Raw genomic sequence first — 19,462 nt, forward strand, 5'->3', positions numbered from 1 at the left:
AGCTTTTATACACTTATAGCTCTAGTGCATCCGTTGCATGGCAATCCCTACTCACTCACATTGATATCTATTGATGGGCATCTCAGTAGCCCATTGATACGCCTAGTTGATGTGAGACTATCTTCTCCTTTTTGTCTTCTCCACAACCACCATTCTGTTCCACCTATAGTGCTATGTCCATGGCTCACGCTCATGTATTGCGTGAAGATTGAAAAAGTTTGAGAACATCAAAAGTATGAAACAATTGCTTGGCTTGTCATCGGAGTTGTGCGTGATTTAAATATTCTGTGTGATGAAGATAGAGCATAGCTAGACTATATGATTTTATAGGGATAGCTTTCTTTGGCATGTTATTTTGAGAAGACAGGATTGCTTTGTTAATATGCTTGAAGTATTATTATTTTATGTCAATATTAAACTTTTGTCTTGAATCTTTCGGATCAGAACATTCATGCCACAATAAAGAAAATTACATGGATAAATATGTTAGGTAGCATTCCAGATCAAAAATTATGTTTTTATCATTTACCTACTCAAGGACGAGCAGGAATTAAGCTTGGGGATGCTTGATACGTCTCCAACGTATCTATAATTTTTGATTGTTCCATGCTATTATATTATCTGTTTTGGATGTTTAATGGGTTTTAATATGCTCTTTTATATTATTTTTGGGAGTAAACTATTAACTGAGCGCCTAGTGCCAGTTTTTTTGCCTAATTTAGAATTTTACAGAAAAGGAATACCAAACGGAGTCCAAATGGAATGAAACCTTCGAGATGATCTTTCTTGGACCGAAAGCAAACCCGAAGACTTGGAGATGAAGTCGGAGACGCAACAAGGAGGGCACGAGGAAGGAGGGCGTGCCCAGGGGGGTAGGGCGCGCCCACCACCCTTGTGGGCCCCTCGTAGCACCCCTGACCTAGTTCCTTCGCCTATATATACTCTTATACCCTAAAAACATCAGGGGGAGCCAAGAAACCACATTTCCACCGGCGCAACCTTTTGTACACGTGAGATCCCATCTAGGGACCTTTTCCGGCATCCCGCCGGAGGGGGATTCGATCACGGAGGGCTTCTACATCAACACCATTACCTCTCTGATGAAGTGTGAGTAGTTTACGACAGACCTTTGGGTCCATATTTATTAGCTAGATGGCTTCTTCTCTCTCTTTGATTCTCAATACCAAGTTCTCCTCGATGTTCTTGGAGATCTATTCGATATAATATTCTTTTGCGGTGTGTTTGCCGAGATCCGATGAATTGTGGATTTATGATCAAGATTATCTATGAATATTATTTGGTTCTTCTCTGAATTCTTATGTGCGTGATTTGATATCTTTGCAAGTCTCTTCGAATTATCGGTTTAGTTTGGCCTACTAGATTGTTCTTCTTGCCATGGGAGAAGTGCTTAGCTTGGGGTTCAATCTTGCGGTGCCCTTTTGTAGCGACCAAACCTCAAACAGTATGATCTCTGTGCATCAGTGTCATCCCTGGATCAGTAATGCTGACACGCACAGTGCTCGAAGGATTTATAACAGAGTGGCAATCACACACTTACTACATCAAATGTCTCAAGAGAGAGCTTATTACAATAAATATGGCTTAAGGCCATCTAATAACGATAACAGCGGAAGGCTTGGAAGATAAGTGAGTCCATCAACTCCAACGACATCACTGAGTATAGGACCACGATCCTAAGGCATCTTACTCGTCGTCTGAAAAGTCTGCAACATGAATGTTGCAGCCCGAAAACGGGTCAGCACATGGAATATGCTGGCAAAGTAACACATAGAGAGTAATGAAAGAAATAATGCTATTCTACATGCATATTTGGCTGGTGGAAAAGCTCTATGGTTACAGATTTTGCATAAAGCCAATTTTTCCCTACTGCAAAGGAATAAATTTTTATTTAACTATCATGGTGGTTGTTAAACATTGAGAATGGTTGACAGCATTCTCAATCCCAATTAAGTAACATCATCATTAAAAACCCAACAATACTAATTAAAGTAACATGATGAGATTCACATGATAATCCAAGTACTAGATACTCAAAACGTCCATAACCGGGGACACGGCTAATCATGATTAGTTTATACACTCTGCAGAGGTTTGTGCATTTTTCCCCACAAGACTCGATCTCCTCCGTTGGTTTTCTCGCACTACATGGTGTTTGAGAAATGGATGACCGAGACATAGTCTTTCCGAAGCGCTAGCACCTTACGATGGGTAGACCTGTACACCTACTTTCCCCTACATCTGCTAGTCTATCACTGTAAGAGTTTGCACGACTTACTCAACTATGCTAGAGCCCATAATAGCATGTGGCTGCACACGGAAGTTTCTAGCACGAATAATCTTATGATCCCTTTGAGCCTGGGTGGCGGTCCAAAAACAAATAGGCAATCCTGGAATACCCAAGTGCCTCAATCCACCCAGATGTGTATTAAAGTTGCCACCTTAAATAAACCATTAATTAACAATCTCACATCTGTCATGGATATTAACTCAGCCAATCCAAGTCTACTAGCATAGCATGGCATAATAAGCAAATGTAGAAGTAACTCCCAAGGGTTTGATAATAAAACAGGTAATAGGTACTACCTCATCTACTTCCCAAAACCCACATATTAATCAGATCCTAATCATGCAATTGTTTGAGGATTGATCTAATGCAATAAAACTGGGTAATAAAGAGGTATGATCAAAGTGTTACTTGCCTTGCTGATGATCCGCGAAACCTAGGGATTCGAAGTAGCAAGCGGCGCAATTCGGGTACTCTATCGCAAGCAAACAAACAAACAAGCATACAATAAGTACTCATCTAATGCACGGATAAAACTCAAATAAGATATCTAACCAGAAAGCTCAACTTAAGAACTTCGGTTTGCAAAAAGAATCAAATCAAACGAAGAAACAAAACTCAAACGGCGAAAGAAACAAGCTTCGTTTACTAATCTGGACCTAAGTCAAATTTTACAGAAGCAAAAACTTGTTTGAGTAGATTAAAAGGAAAGAGGGTTTCGAGACGAAACTCTAGGCGCTTGAATCGTCTGATTCCGATAAACGAGCGAAAAGTTAAACTAAAGCGAAAATCGAATCAGAAATCACGATCAGAAAAATCGCGGAATAAATCCGAGAAAAAAAACGACGAACAGATTAACGAACGAATGTTTGTTATCTGGATCTAAACGATGAATGCGTTCGTTAAAACGAATGAACGAGCGAACGCTCGCTAATTAACCTAAACCGAAAAAACGATCTAATAAAATAAAAGCGAAACTAAAAAAACCACGAAAATCGACGGAAAACCAAACGGTTTTTCTGAAAAAAACACGGCAGCAGCGGCGGTGGCGGCTACCTCGGGGTGCGTGGCGGCGGGGTCCGGCGGCAGGGCGGTCAGCGGCGGTGGCGGGATCTGGCGGTGACGGGGTCCGGCGGCGGGGCGGGGAAACGGCGTGGCGCCGGCGGCAAACTCCGGCGGCGGCGGCAGCGGTACGCGGCGGCGGCGGCGGGATCCGGCGGCGGCGGCTAGGGTTCGGGCGGGGCGGCTGGGGCTGGGCGGCTCGGGCCTCGGGCTTTAAAGGCCAGCCGGGTCGGAGTCCCGGACGGACACGGCCCGGTAGGTTGGTTCGTTTTTTTAAAACATTACGCGTAGAAAAACAATTAAAAGAAATACTAAACGAACTCCAAAAATCCCGAAATAAATTTCCCCGGCTTCTAAAATCAAGCCGGTTTAGATGAACATTTATTTGGTTCCTAAATGCAATAAAATATGATATGCAATGATGATCTATTTGTATAACATTCCAAATTGAAAATTTGGGGTGTTACAAACCTACCCCCCCTTAAGATGAATCTCGCCCTCGAGATTCGGGTTGGCTAGGAAATAGGTGAGGGTGGTCTTTCAGCAGATCTTCCTCTCGTTCCCAGGTGGCTTCATCCTCGGTGTGGTGGCTCCACTGAACTTTGCAAAATTTGATAACCTTGCCGCGGGTGACTCGGCTGGCATACTCAAGAATCTTGACTGGTTTCTCCTCATAGGTCAAATCACTATCCAACTGGATCGCCTCTAGTGGCACTGTATCTCTCAGTGGTATATCAGCCATCTCTGCGTGGCACTTTTTCAACTGAGAAACGTGGAACACGTCATGAACTGCTGACAATCCTTCGGGTAATTCCAACTTGTAGGCAACTTCTCCCATACACTCCAAAACTTTGTATGGTCCCACAAAACGCGGTGCTAACTTTCCTTTAACACCAAAATGCTTAACTCCTCGAAGTGGAGATACACGAAGATAGACTCTATCTCGAACTTCATAAACTGTCTCCTTGCGTTTTGAATCTGCATAGCTCTTCTGCCTGGACTGGGCTACCTTGAGCCCGTCGCGAATCAGCTTCACTTTCCGTTCAGACTCCTTAATCAAATCCGGTCCAAACAACTGACGGTCTCCAACTTCATCCCATGACAATGGGGTTCTGCACCTCCTTCCGTATAAGGCTTCGAAAGGGGCCATCTTCAAACTGGATTGATAACTGTTGCTGTAAGAGAACTCTACATATGGCAAATTATCGTCCCAACTAGATCCATAATCTAGCGCACAAGCTCTCAGCATATCGTCCAAAATCTGATTGACTCTCTCGGTCTGTCCGTCTGTGTGTGGATGAAAAGCTGTACTGAACTTTAGCCTGGTACCCAATGTTTCGTGCAACTGATTCCAGAACTTTGAGGTAAACTGTGTTCCTCTATCTGATACAATGCTCCTCGGAACTCCATGCAAACATACGATCCTGGTCGTGTATATCTTGGCCAACTTAGCACTGGTGTAAGTGGTCTTCACTGGAATGAAATGTGCTACCTTCGTCAAACGATCGACTACAACCCAAATTGAGTCATAGCCGGAACGAGTCCTGGGAAATCCTGTGATAAAATCCATGCCTAGATTATCCCACTTCCATTTGGGTATCGGCAATGGTTGCAACAATCCTGCTGGCTTCTGATGCTCTGCTTTTACTCTTTGACATACATCACAAACTGCTACATACTCCGCTATATCTTTCTTCATTCCGGTCCACCAGAAAGTTTCCTTCAAATCCAAATACATCTTGGTATTTCTTGGGTGAATCGAATACGGCGAATCATGAGCCTCTTGCAAAATCAACTTCCTGATCTCTGGGTTATTAGGAACATAAACACGGTCTTCAAACCATAAGGTATCGTGCTCATCCTCACGAAATCCCTTGGCTTTTCCTTTGCTCATCTTCTCCTTTATCTCAGCAATTTCCTTATCGGTCTTCTGAGCTTCTCTGATCTTATCCATCAAAGTCGACCGAATTTCCAATGCTACTACATAGCCTCTCAGAACTATCTCCAAACATAGTCCGTAAAAGTCCTCGACTAACTCCTTTGGCAGTCCCGCGGTCATGAGTGTATTGACATGGCTCTTACGGCTCAACGCATCGGCTACTACGTTAGCCTTCTCGGGGTGGTACTGCAATCTCATGTCATAATACTTGATGATCTCCAACCATCTCCTTTGTCTGAGGTTCAACTCCTTCTGCGTGAAAATGTACTTCAAGCTCTTGTGATCCGTGTACACCTCACAATGATTTCCAATAAGAAAATGTCTCCATGTCTTCAATGCATGTACTACGGCTGCTAACTCCAAATCATGAGTGGCATAATTCAACTCATGGAGTTTAAGCTATCGTGAAGCATACGAAACAACTCTCCCCTCCTGCATAAGCACTGCTCCAAGTCCTCGACGTGAAGCATCGCAATACACCTCATAATCCTTGGTCTGATCTGGCAGAATCAACACTGGTGAGGTAACCAAACGTTCCTTCAACTCCTGGAAACTGGCCTCACACTCCTCAGTCCAATTGAACTTGGTATCCTTCTTTAGCAATTCCGTCATAGGATTTGCAATCTTCGAGAAGTTCTCAATAAATCTCCGGTAATATCCTGCGAGTCCAAGAAAACTCCGGATCTCTCCAACCGTTGTTGGTGCTTCCCAGTTTGTCACGGTAACTACCTTGGTGGGGTCTACTGCTATTCCTTCTCCGGATATAACATGTTCGAGGAATCCCACTTCCTTCAACCAAAACTCACATTTATTGAACTTGGCATATAATTGGTGTTATCTGAGCTTCTCCAATACCTAACGCAAATGCTCCTTATGCTCTTCTTTGTCCTTTGAATAGACCAAAATATCATCAATGAACACCACGACGAACTTATCCAGAAACTCCATAAATACTTTGTTCATCATGTTCATGAAATAGGCAGGTGCGTTAGTCAGACCAAATGACATAACGGTATACTCGTACAACCCATACCTGGTGGTAAAAGCCGTCTTAGGTATATCCTGCTCCCGTATCTTCAACTGATGGTATCCTGATCGCAAATCGATCTTGGAAAATACCTTTGCTCCTTGCAATCGGTCAAACAGGTCATTGATCATCGGCAATGGGTACTTATTCTTGATTGTTACTGCATTCAAACCTCGATAGTCAACAACCATCCTCAATGATCCATCCTTCTTCTCTACTAGAAGTACTGGTGATCCCCAATGCGAAGAACTTGGGCGAATATAACCTTTATCCAGTAACTCCTTAATCTGGCTCTTAATCTCCTCCAAATCTTTTGCTGGCATCCTGTATGGTCTCTTGGATATTGGTCCTGTGCCTGGCAAAAGCTCAATTAAAAACTCGATGTCTCTATCCGGTGGCATGCCTGACAACTCTTCCGGAAATACATCAGGAAAATCCTTCACCACTGGTACTTCCTCCTGCACAACTCCTGATAAGGAATTTACGTGCATCCTCTTTGGCTCATGCCTTGATACATACCTTATCCTTCTCCCTTCTGGGGTAGTAAGCAAAATCGTCTTACTGGCGCAATCGATGTTTCCACCATACATCGATAGCCAATCCATACCCAGAATTACATCCAAACCTTGAGATTCCAAAATTATTAAATCTGAGGGGAAAACATGCTAGCTTACTAAAGTCATCCACATACTGGACAACTGTACGTCCTCCCTGGCGTAAGTTGCAAAACTCACGCTTCTTCATGGCCATAGCTCCTGCTGAAACATGGGCAGTACGAAAAGCCTGCTGAAACTGATCCCACGTGACAGTATCTACTGGATAGGTGGCTGTAAAATTCTCCCACCATGATGTTGCGGGTCCCTCAAGCTGATGTGCGGCAAAATGCACCCTCTCCGCATTTGTGCATCCTGCAGTGGTCAACTCCCTGGCTGTCTTGCGAAGCCAATCATCTGCAACAATCGGCTCGGTGCTACTGGAGAACACCGACGGATTCAACCTAAGAAATCGGGTTAAGTGATCAACAGGTGGTGGTGGTGGGTTGTTGTTGTTGTTGTTGTTGTTCCCCTGATTCTGATTCTGGACTAGTATCTGCATCAATGCATTCTGCTGCTGGATCAACTGGGTGAGCTCCGGTGGGAAAGCAAATCCATTGTCACGTCTCGGAGGCATCTGAGGGTTTAGAAAAGATGAGAATATAGAATAGAATGAGGTCTAGAGGGAAAACACTACCCATATGCACATGAGTCAAATTCAATCAAAACACTTCAATCAATTCAAACAAGGGCATACAACGGTCTATCTATCGTTACAAAAGTGCTCGGACTATACTAGATACATGGGGGAAAATACTACTACTGTTATGGTGGTCGACTAGAAAAACTGCTCTGATGAAGACTCCATAATATCTGCTCCTGCTTCATCAACATAGTCATCATCACTATCATCCGGGTCTGAGTCAATGTCGTCGATGATGATGTAGTTCTCGGGACAAGTGAAATATTCTTCTTCTCCAGTTGCGGGGAATCCCATGAATACTTTTAGCTTCTTCTCCAGATCATCGCTCTTCTCCACTAGTGTTGCTATTTCCTCCTCATATCCATCACGTGTAAACTTGAGTTCTTCCTCCAGTTCCGAGATCTTGGTCATGGCCTTCTTCAGATCCATCATGCCTGCGCACATCTGGTTCTCCTGGCGTCGAATGTGCTGGTTTAACTCTTGGATGAAAGCTGCAATTGATCTATCCTTCCTGGTGTTGATCATCTCCCATTGCTCGTCTCACCACCCACAAATCTGGTAGATAGTGTCCTTAAGCTCCTTGTGGTAAACCTCTCCAATACGTCCCATGGTGATGTGGGCTGCCATGCTCTTTCCTAGGCTCCAGGTTGGTGCATCAAAAGAAAACTCTATGGGCTCAGTGACGGGCATGAACGTCCTTCCGGGAACTTGAACTTGGATCATCCAACGTTCCTCTTCTGGTAAAGTGGCGTTGTAGGTACCGGTGAAGCTGGGTACTCCGATCTTCAGGTACTTGGTAAATTCCTTCAGGTGTCGTCCAAAGGGTGTATCTTCATCCAGTTGCATGAACTTGTTCCTTGCATCCGCCATCCTAAAAGAGTAGAAAAGATGAGGAGTCAGAATGAGAAGAGAGAGTAGTGGTCTAGGGCTTTAGCTTAGTGGTCGTGTCCTACAGTCAGCGTGTGCTCTGATACCATCTTGTAGCGACCAGACCTCAAACAGTCTGATCTCTGTGCATCAGTGTCATCCCTGGATCAGTAATGCTGACATGCATAGTACTCAAAGGATTTATAACAGAGTGGCAATCACATACTTATTACATCGAATGTCTCAAAAGAGAGCTTATTACAATAAATATGGCTTAAGGCCATCTAATAACGATAACAGCGGAAGGCTTGGAAGATAAGCGAGTCTATCAACTCCAACGGCATCACTGAGTATAGGACCATGATCCTAAGGCATCTTACTCGTCATCCGAAAAGTCTGCAACATGAATGTTGCAGCCCGAAAACGGGTCAACACATGGAATATGCTGGCAAAGTAACACATAGAGAGTAATGAAAAAAATAATGCTATTCTACATGCATATTTGGCTGGTGGAAAAGCTCTATGGTTACAGATTTTGCATAAAGCCAAATTTTTCCTACTGCAAAGGAATAAATTTTTATTTAATATCATGGTGGTTGTTAAACATTAAGAATGGTTGACAGCATTCTCAATCCCAATTAAGTAACATCATCATTAAAAACCCAACAATATTAATTAAAGTAACATGATGAGATTCACATGATAATCCAAGTACTAGATACTCAAAACGTCAATAACCGGGGACACAGCTAATCATGATTATTTTATACACTCTGCAGAGGTTTGTGCACTTTTCCCCACAAGACTCGATCTCCCCCGTTGGTTTTCTCGCACTACATGGTGTTTGAGAAACGGATGACCGAGACATAGTCTTTCAGAAGCGCTATCACCTTACGATGGGTAGACCTGTACACCTACTTTCCCCTACATCTGGTAGTCTACCACTGCAAGAGTTCGCACGACTTACTCAACTATGTTAGAGCCCATAATAGCATGTGGCTGCACATGGAAGTTTCTAGCATGAATAATCTTATGATCCCTTTGAGCCTGGGTGACGGTCCAAAAACAAACAGGCAATCCTGGAATACCCAAGTGCCTCAATCCACCCAGATGTGTATTAAAGTTGCCTCCTTAAATAAATCATTAATTAACAATCTCACATCTGTCATGGATATTCACTCACCCAATCCACGTCTACTAGCATAGCATGGCATAATAAGCAAACATAGAAGTAACTCCCAAGGGTTTGATAATAAAACAGGTAATAGGTACTACCTCATCTACTTCCCAAAACCCACATATTAATCAGATCCTAATCATGCAATTATTTGAGGATTGATCTAATGCAATAAAACTGGGTAATAAAGAGGTATGATCAAAGTGTTAATTGCCTTGCTGATGATCCGCGAAACCTAGGGATTCGAAGTAGCAAGCGGCGCAATCTGGGTACTCTATCGCAAGCAAACAAACAAACAAGCATACAATAAGTACTCATCTAATGCACGGGTAAAACTCAAATAAGAGATCTAACCAGAAAGCTCAACTTAAGAACTCTGGTTTGCAAAAAGAATCGAAACAAACAAAGAAACAAAACTCAAACGGCGAAAGAAACAAGCTCCGTTTACTAATCTGGACCTAAGTCAAATTTTACAGAAGCAAAAACTTGTTTGAGTAGATTAAACGGAAAGAGGGTTTCGAGATGAAACTCTAGGCGCTTGAATCACCTGATTTCGATAAACGAGCGAAAAGTTAAACTAAAACGAAAATTGGATCAGAAATCGCGATTAGAAAAATCGCGGAATAAATCAAAGGAAAAAAACGACGAACAGATTAACGAACGAATGTTTGTTATCTGGATCTAAACGATGAATGCGTTCGTTAAAACGAACGAACGAGCGAACGCTCGCTAATTAACCTAAACCGAAAAAACCGATCTAATAAAATAAAAACGAAACTAAAAAAACCATGAAAACCGACGGAAAACCGAACGGTTTTTCTGAAAAAAAACACGGCGGTGGCGGCTACCTCGGGGCGCGGGGCGGCGGGGTCGGCGGTGGCTCTGGCGGTGGTGGGGTCTGGCGGCGGGGCGGGATCCGGCGGCGACGGGGTCCGACGGCGACGGGGTCCGGCGGCGGGGCAGGGAAACGACACGGCAGCGGCGACGAACTCCGGCGGCGGCGACAGCGGGACGCGGCGGCGGCGGGATCCGGCGGCGGCAGCTAGGGTTCAGGCTGGGCGGCTTGGGCCTCGGGCTTTAAAGGTCGGCCGGGTCGGAGTCCCGGATGGACACGACCCGGTAGGTCGGTTCATTTTTTAAAAAAACATTACGCTCAGAAAAACAATTAAAAGAAATACTAAACAGACTCCAAAAATCCCGAAATAAATTTTCCCCGGCTTCTAAAATCAAGTCGGTTTAGATGAACATTTATTTGGGGCCTAAATGCAATAAAATATGATATGCAATGATGATCTATTTGTATAACATTCCAAATTGAAAATTTGGGATGTTACACCTTTCCTAGTGATGGTAGGGGCAGCAAGGCACATATTGTATTGTTGCCATCGAGGATAATAAGATGGAGTTTTCATCATATTTCTTGAGTTAATTCCTCTACATCATGTCATCTTGCTTAATGCGTTACTCCGTTTTTATGAACTTAATACTCTAGATGCATGCTGGATAGAGGTCGATGTGTGGAGTAATAGTAGTAGATGCAGACAGGAGTCGGTCTACTTGACACGAACGTTATGCCTATGTTCACGATCATTGCCTTAGATGTCATCATAACTATGTGCTTTTCTATCAATTTCTCGGCAGTAATTCGTTCACCCACCGTAATATTTGCTATCTTGAGAGAAGCCACTAGTGAAACCTATGGCCCCCGGGTCTCTTTTCCATATTATTGAATCTCGTTTACATCTTGCTAGTTTCCGACCTACTATTTTGCAATTTTTACTTTCTGATCTATAAACAAAAAATACCAAAAATATTTACTTTACCGTTTATATATGATACGTCTCCGTCGTATCTATAATTTTTGATTATTCCATGCCAATATTATATAACTTTCATATACTTTTGGCAACATTTTATACTATTTTTGGGACTAACATATTGATCCAGTGTCCAGTGCCAGTTCTTGTTTGTTGCATGTTTTTGTTTGGCAGAAAATCCATATCAAACGGAGTCCAAACATGATAGAAACGGACAAAGATTTTTTTTGGAATATATCTGAATTTTGAGAAGTGGAATCAACGCGAGACGATCCTCGAGGGGCCCACGAGGCAGGGGGGCACACCCTAGGGGGGTGGGCGCGCCCCTAACCCTCGTGGACACCCCGTAAGGCAGTTTGTCGGGGTTATCTCGCGGGCGGGTTCACGAGACGACAGATGCCACGCGGTGGCTTGTGGTGAGGGCAAGACTGCTTTGGAGGTCAAGGGACGGGATTGGGCAAACAGCACGCGGTGATTTACCCAGGTTCGGAGCTCTCCGGAGAGATAATACTCCTACTCCTGCATGTCTGAATATATATGCGGTGTGCATGTCTGGAAGTACAGAGTTGCTCCTGGAGCTGTATTACAGAACACAGCTATGGGCATCTGGCCTCATATATGCATGCGTGTAGTATGAGTGCCAAGTGCACAAGTGGCCGGATTGTGGCCGAATGCGTGTGAGTCTGTACGTGAGGGTATGTGCATCTGTCTGGGATGGATGTATGTGTGCTAGCTTATATATGTGCAGCTGGCTTAGGATGTAGGACTAGGTGGGCATGAGTGTGTGCTTGGGTTGTAAGTTAGTGTAGCTTACATCCCAAGTTGTGTGTAGCTTGGGAGCTAGGCTAAGTTTTGTCCCTGGGGAATTTTATAAATCAATGCCCAGGGGACAAAGTACACCGTAGATGATGATGTGTGTGACGAGCGAACAATGTATGCTTTATCAGCAACAGTGGTCGCAGTATGGCCGTCTTGTCGGTGTCGGATCGATGCAGCGGTTGACTTCGCATAGCAGGCCGGGTGGAGCAGCCGGACAGGGACCCGGCTGGGCAGCCGGGTTGAGGAGTCCGACCGGGTTGAAGGACTTGGCCGGGTTGAGGGACTTGGCCGGGTTGAGCAACCCGGCCAAGCGCGAGCCGGGTTGAGGGGCGTTGTTGGCCCCGGTGTTTTTGAAGCGTCGTTCGCCGTCTTGGGCCTACCTGGGGGTCATCCCCCCGACAGTAGCCTCCGAGCCTCCGGGCAACTTGGAAAAGTTGCACGAAGGGTTTTAGCGGGCATCGATGTAGCCGACGGTGACGTCGAGGTTGTCGGGCGCGGACCCGGAGTCCGCCGGCTGGGGGGCGCGGGGCCTTGCCGGACGCGGACGCGGAGTCCGCTGGCTGAGTGGGGGCGCGCGAGCGCACCCACTGGGTGTAGCCTCCGAGCCTCCGTGCAACTTTGGAAAAGTTGGGCGGAGGGTCTTTGCTGTTGTTGATGAAGCCGACGGTGATGTCGAGGTTGCCGGGCGCGGACACGGAGTCCGCTCGCTGGGGGGCACGGGGCCCTACCGGGGGTGGACGCGGAGTCCGCCGGCTGAGTGGGGGCGCGTGAGCGCACCCATTGGGTGTAGCCTCCGAGCCTCCGTGCAACTTTGGAAAAGTTGGGCGGAGGGTCTTTGCTGTTGTTGATGAAGCCGACGGCGATGGAAACGCCGGTTGCGGCTGGCGTCGGGCCCGCAATCCGCGTGTAGCCTCCGAGTCTCCAGACGAGGAGGGGGTTCCCCACAGCGATTATCGTGCAAAAGACAAAGTTAGTCCTCACAGATATATCAAATGTTTGCTTTCAGCATTGTAAGTTTTATGCGGAGGGTGCCGACTAAGTTTCGTCCGAGCCCCCTTCAGTCTTTTTCATGTCCCCTCCTCTCTTTGGCTTTGCCTCTTATTAGCTACACAGCTCGGAGCCGGCCTCTAGCTGTTACGAAGAGTGGCCGCGGAGTGGAGCGTACAGTACTCGGACTACAGGAGCAGATTCGACCGAGTAGATACTCATATAGGAAACGATCGGGTTGCCCAAGCCGTCTTCTCGCGAACATTTTTCGCGTGGGGTGACCTCAAGCTTTGGCTCTCGCTTAGCCGGATAGCCGCGCTGCGGTCTGTGGCTAAGAGGTGGGCCTTTGGTACTGTGTGCGCTACTAGCCGTCTGCGGGAACGAATGTATCGGGCCGAGCGGCCAGCCTCCGGGCCGAGACTAGCCGGCATCGGGGCGAACAGTGATGCAACTATAACAAAGGCGGAGGTGGTCCCCGAGGGTTGCTCGGGGTTATCCGTGTTTGCGCGTGGCGCGAAAGTATGCGGGTGAGGAGCTCACATTGCTTTGACGTGAATGAGGTGGAGGTTGTCGATGATAGCCGGCGCGGCTTGGCGCTAGCGCGCCGACGCACCGACTGAGGGTAGCCTTCGAGCCTCCGGGTGCTCGAAGGGGGTCCCAGCCGGTCGGGTCCGACCGAACGGGCGTCGAGGTAGACAGCCAGTTGGGTGGGCTCTCTAGCCAGCCCGGTGTCGAAGTAGGCGGGCAGGCCGGTAGTCCAAAGGAGTGAAGCGGGCGTAGCTCGCGTCTTTTTCTTCTTCTATCCGGCAACATTTTTTTTCTCAACGGGCTTGGGCACTTTTTTTCCCAACCGAGTTCAACTTCTTTTTTCGAGTAAATTGCACAGAAGTACCACAATTGAGGCATTGAAAATAGATTGGTATCAAGATTGGTAATTTTTACGTGTCAGTAGGCGAACCGTTGCAAAAGGAACTAAAAGTGCTGTTTATACGTATTGACAGGCAAACTGACCGGTTGGGCCCACCCGCCAGGTGCCACCCTGGCGTACCCGCGCGCTGACTCGGACGAGCTGGGTCGCACCGTTTAGGCGCGGCTGGTGCGGCCCGAGCCTCCGTCTCCGTCTCCGTCTCGCTCGTCGCCACCGCCGACCGCCCGCGCCGCCGCGAGCTCGAGGCACGCTCCTCCACGACAGCGGCCCCGCTCCGGCCACACACGCGCACCTTCCCGACCCCGACCCTCCCCGCCGCGCCCGCCTCGCACTCTCCTCCATCCGCTTCCGCCGCGGCGCCAACTCCTCCTCCGCTTCCTCCATCGACGCCACAGCCTCCTCTGCCTTCGCCGCTGTGGCTACCCCCTGCCCCACCTCCTCTCCCCTTCCGCCGCCGCCTCCTCCTCATCCCCTTTCCCCTCGCTGTCAGCCCCCGTGTCCTGCCCTGCCACCGTCTCGGCGCCCCGCGCTGGCGCCCAGGTGGTCGTGGAGCTGCCGTGCGGGATGGCCGTCGGCTCGCGCATCACGGTGGTGGCCTGGCCGACGAGGAGGGACGGGGCGGCGTCGTCGCAGTTCATGGTGGAGCTGCTCAGCACCAAGGCCGTCCACGGGGAGGAGCCGCCTAGGATACTCCACTTCAACCCCAGGATCAGAGGCGACTTCAGCGGCCGTCCCGTCATCGAGCTCAACACCTGCTACCGCATGCAGTGGGCGCTGCTGCAGCGCTGCGAGGGACCGGCGTCCCGGCCCGACGAGGATAGGGGTGAGCTCCTTTGATTCCACAGTTCAATCTCGCTTTTTCCTCGTCGTTCGCTAAGAAATTTAATAGTGGTATCTTAATTTTGAAGCTATTTGTTCGTTAAAACCAACACAAATTTCATCACTGAATTTGCTTGCTATTGGTTCCAATTTCAGTTGATGGGGAAGTCAAGTGTGAGAAATGGACTCGGGATGATGGCCCCAACACAGAGGAATCGTCAAACATAAAGTGGCTGCTCAACAATTTGATCGGCAGGCCGGAGCCAGAACAAGGTCTCTGTCGATCAGGCATACCCCTTTATAGAGGTCAAGCTCTTTGCCCTAACCATCACAGCCGGTCTCGAAGGCTACCATGTCAATGTCAATGAGCAACATATTGCATCCTTCCCTTACCGCATTGTAAGATTTTTGCCATGCCTCTGCAGACATTGCTTGTTGGTTACTTACATAGTATATCATCGATGGAGAACCTGTTATCTGATGGGCTGTCAATCTGTGGATTTAACAGGGTTACAACATCGAGGACGCAACGGGCCTGTCATTGAACAGAGACCTTGACATCAAGTCGATTTCTGTCGCCCATCTGCCCAAATCACACCCTAGCTTCGACCCATAGCGATACCTTGAAATGTCTGCACAGTGGAAGGGCTCACCTCTGCCGACTGAACCTGTCGAGCTGTTCATCGGTATCCTTTCTGCAGCCAACCATTTCGCCAAGCGGATGGCCGTTCGCAAGTCATGGATGATTGCTACAAGGAAATCGTCTAACAATGTTGCCCGGTTCTTTGTCGCTCTGGTAAGTACCTGTGGATGATTGCTACATTTTACAGTTATATTGCTGACTTTGCAAACTCTAATAGAAAACTTCTTTATAGAATGGGAAAAAAGAGGTCAATGAAGAGCTGAAGAAGGAAGCAGAGTTGTTTGGTGACATTGTTCTAGTGCCTTTCATGGAAGCAGAGAATCCTTGTGTGTTGGGCCATGCAAATTCCTGCATTGGTGTGACTTGACTTCCATTATTCAGCATATTAATGCTTTACGGGTCATATATGTTAGCTCCCATTTCCAGTGTCATGTTTTAGTGCGTTCATGCTTGTCTCTGCCTTTCTTAAAGTAAGCATGGGTTTACCTGGTAGCTCGAACTATGATTATGCTTGCAAATGAATTATTGATCAACCTATCAACACAGGGTGTTATATTTTACAATACCTGGTAGTGGTATTAGAGTATGATATTTCTTTTCAGAAAAAAAGTACGTGTCATAATTGTGGCAAATTTCTCCAGGTAGTGATATATTTCACGCTGCATACATGAGTGTGATGTAATTTTCTGCCCCTTTTCAGGAATGGGAAGAGGAAGTGTATCCACCTTATGCAAACGGACCAGGCTATGTGATTTCATCAGAAATAGCTGAGTACATCGTATCCGAGTTTGACAACCAGGCACTGAGAGTAAGTCATTACCACCCCTTGCCAGTAACTAGATTTTGAAACATCTATGTAGTGTGTCTAAAAAGCCTAACAAACGGGTGTGCTTCTTCCCCCTGATTGTTGCAGTTGTTCAAGATGGAAGACGTGAGCATGGGCATGTGGGTTCAGAAGTTCAACAAGACTCGCCAGCTAGTGGAGTATTCGCATGATGTCAAGTTCTTCCAGGCCGGCTGCTTCGACGGCTACTACACCACGCACTACCAGTCGCCGCAGCACATAATCTGCCTGTGGAGGAAGCCGCAGTCCGGGAGTGCTCAATGCTGCAATGCCAGATGACAATGAGACTGCTTGTTAATTGAAAAGCAGTACCCGGCTCTCTGGAGAATCAAACAGCAAGGATGAGTTCGAGTTTGATCTTGATTTGGAGGATCTCTGGAGAATTAGCTTGCGTAATTCGCTCATTCTTTTGGTCAGTGGCTGGTTAATTCAGCTGCTGATTCTGACACTAGCTAGATGCTGACACCATGTACATGTGTCAATTGTTTTTGACCTAGGAACGATAACAGCTCTGCTGATCTCACTTGTATACCGGCTGTTCTTATATATACATATTAGATGTTTCGAGTAAATCATTTTGTGTGTTCAGAGCTGCTCCTGTGCATTGTCGACTCCACCTGCATGTCTGATTGTTCTAAGAAGTATGAATGTCGCAGACTGCCAGTTGAAGATGTGCGACATGCTCGTGCCACCATTGTCAACATCACAAACTGGCTGAACTTAGAAGTCTTTACAAATTGCAAGCACGGAAGCAACAACCTCTTAAACAGAGTTCCTACATACTGCAAGCATTGAAAGCAACGACTTCCAAACAAAGTTCCTACAAACTGCAAGCACATAAGCAAAGGTCCGCATAAGCCCGCAAAAACAGGAGGTTAGTTCAAAATGAACTAAATCTGCGCATGGCGATTACAACTAACCTTATCAATTTTGACTACGGAACAACTTCCTAAACGAAGTTCCATACGCAAATACTCCCTCCGTTTTTATTTACTCTGCATATTAGAGTTGACTGAAGTCAAACTTTGTAAAGTTTGACCAAGTTTATAGACAACAATATAGACATTTATCATAACAAATCTATACGATGTGAAAGTACATCTACTAATAAATCTAATGTTGTTGATTTGTTATTGTATATCTTTATATGTTTGTTTATAAACTTGGTCAAACTTTGTAAAGCTTGACTTTGACCAAATCTAATATGCGAACTAAATAAAAACGGAGGGAGTACTAAGACTGGCAGCATTGGTCCTACCTTAACCCGGCCTATACAAAGTTACTACAGAACAACTACTTCCTACAGATGCAGAGCCGCACTCACTTGTGCCATATCTAACAGCCACCACAGCCAGCTTCCCCTTGATCCAGAAGCGCATGCTCCAGCAACTACAGCTTGGCAAACACTTGAACACCAGCTCACTGCCCCTGGACCGTAGAAGCTGCTTCCATTGCTGCAGAAAATGCGAGAAATTGGAATGTAATATCAATCAACTGGCGAATCATGTTAGCTCAATGTACATTACGCTTACTCACCAATCACAAGGACCGACAAGTTCCTCAGAAAATAAAAACAGGAGTTCATGGAATCATTAAGATATATTGACTTGTACTCAAGAGGAACACCTCTCTTTCTTTAGCACATATGTTCAGCTCAATGTGTAAAGTTTCTTGCTAAGAACCATATTTTCATGCCATGTTGCTAAGTGCCAGCGCCACCACTGTGACGCGCGAGCCGACGGCCATCCCACACGGCAGCTCCACGGCCACCTGGGCACCAGCGCGGGGCGCCGAGACGGTGGCGGGGCAGGACGCGGGGGCTGACAGCGAGGGGAAAGGGGATGAGGAGGTGGGGCAGGGGGTAGCCACGGCGGCGAAGGCAGAGGAGGCTGCGGCGTCGATGGAGGAAGCGGAGGAGGAGTTGGCGCCGCGGCGGAAGCGGATGGAGGAGAGCGCGAGGCGGGCACGGCGGGGCGGGTCGGGGGTCGGGAAGATGCGCGTGTGTAACCAGAGCGGGGCCGCGGTCGTGGAGGAGCGTGCCTCGAGCTCGCGGCGGCGCGTGCGGTCGGCGGTGGCGACTGGCGAGACGGAGACGGAGACGGAGGCTCGGGCCGCACCAGCCGCGCCTAAACGGTGCGACCCAGCTCGTCCGAGTCAGCGCGCGGGTACGCCAGGGTGGCACCTGACGGGTGGGCCCAACCGGTCAATTTGCCTGTCAATACGTATAAACAGCACTTTTAGTCCCTTTTGCAACGGTTCGCCCTAAAATTGGTACTGACACGTAAAAATTACCGATCTTGATACCAATCTGGATACTTCTGTGCAATTTACTCTCTTTTTTTCTCTGTATCTATCTTCAGAATGGGACTCGGCAGAAGCGGAGCAGGGGAACGAGCACTCGTGCGCGGGGCGAGCCGGCCGCGGGGGGAGCCGGAGACGACCACGGGCGGAGCGAGGCTGGGTGGGGATGCCGGACCCGGCGGGCGCGCGGACCCGGCCGCGCGTTGAGCCGGAGTCGGAGCCGGCGGGCGCGGGGCCGCAGGAGTCAAGGGCGGATCCGGCCGGGGTGTGGGGACCCGGCGCGGCGGCGGGGACCCGACGCTGGGGCGGGCGGAGACGGCGGGGCTGGGCCGCAGGCGCGAGCCGGCGGGCGCTGGTCGGGGCGCGCGGAGCAGAGGGGCCGCGGCGACCCGACATGCAGGGGAGTCGGCCGCGGAGGCACGGAACCGGCTGGAGCGGGGAGGCCGGCCAACGCGGGGAGCCGGCGCACGGGGGCCGGGTCGCGGGCGCAAGCCGGCGGAGACGACGGGGTGCGGGGACCCGGCACAGGTGCGAGGACGCGACGCGGGGGCCGACAGAGATGGCGAGGCCGGGCCGCGGGTGCGAGCCGATCGAGACGGCGGGCCACGCGCGTGTGGACCTCAGCGGCCGCGATGTGGAGACGGTGTTCGGCGGCGACGAGGAGAGCAGTGGGCGACGCGGGCGCTGCTGG

At 48.1% G+C, this 19,462-nt stretch overlaps 1 pseudogene; it reads left to right on the forward strand.

Annotated features, from left to right (window-relative positions):
• Positions 1 to 13,620: 13,620 nt before the first annotated feature.
• LOC119350489 lies at positions 13,621 to 17,058 on the forward strand (annotated as a pseudogene).
• The last annotated feature ends 2,404 nt before the right edge of the window (positions 17,059 to 19,462 follow it).

The sequence above is a fragment of the Triticum dicoccoides genome, chromosome 1B, assembly GCF_002162155.2.
Source record: "Triticum dicoccoides isolate Atlit2015 ecotype Zavitan chromosome 1B, WEW_v2.0, whole genome shotgun sequence".
In the NCBI taxonomy this organism is placed as follows: Eukaryota; Viridiplantae; Streptophyta; class Magnoliopsida; order Poales; family Poaceae; genus Triticum; species Triticum dicoccoides.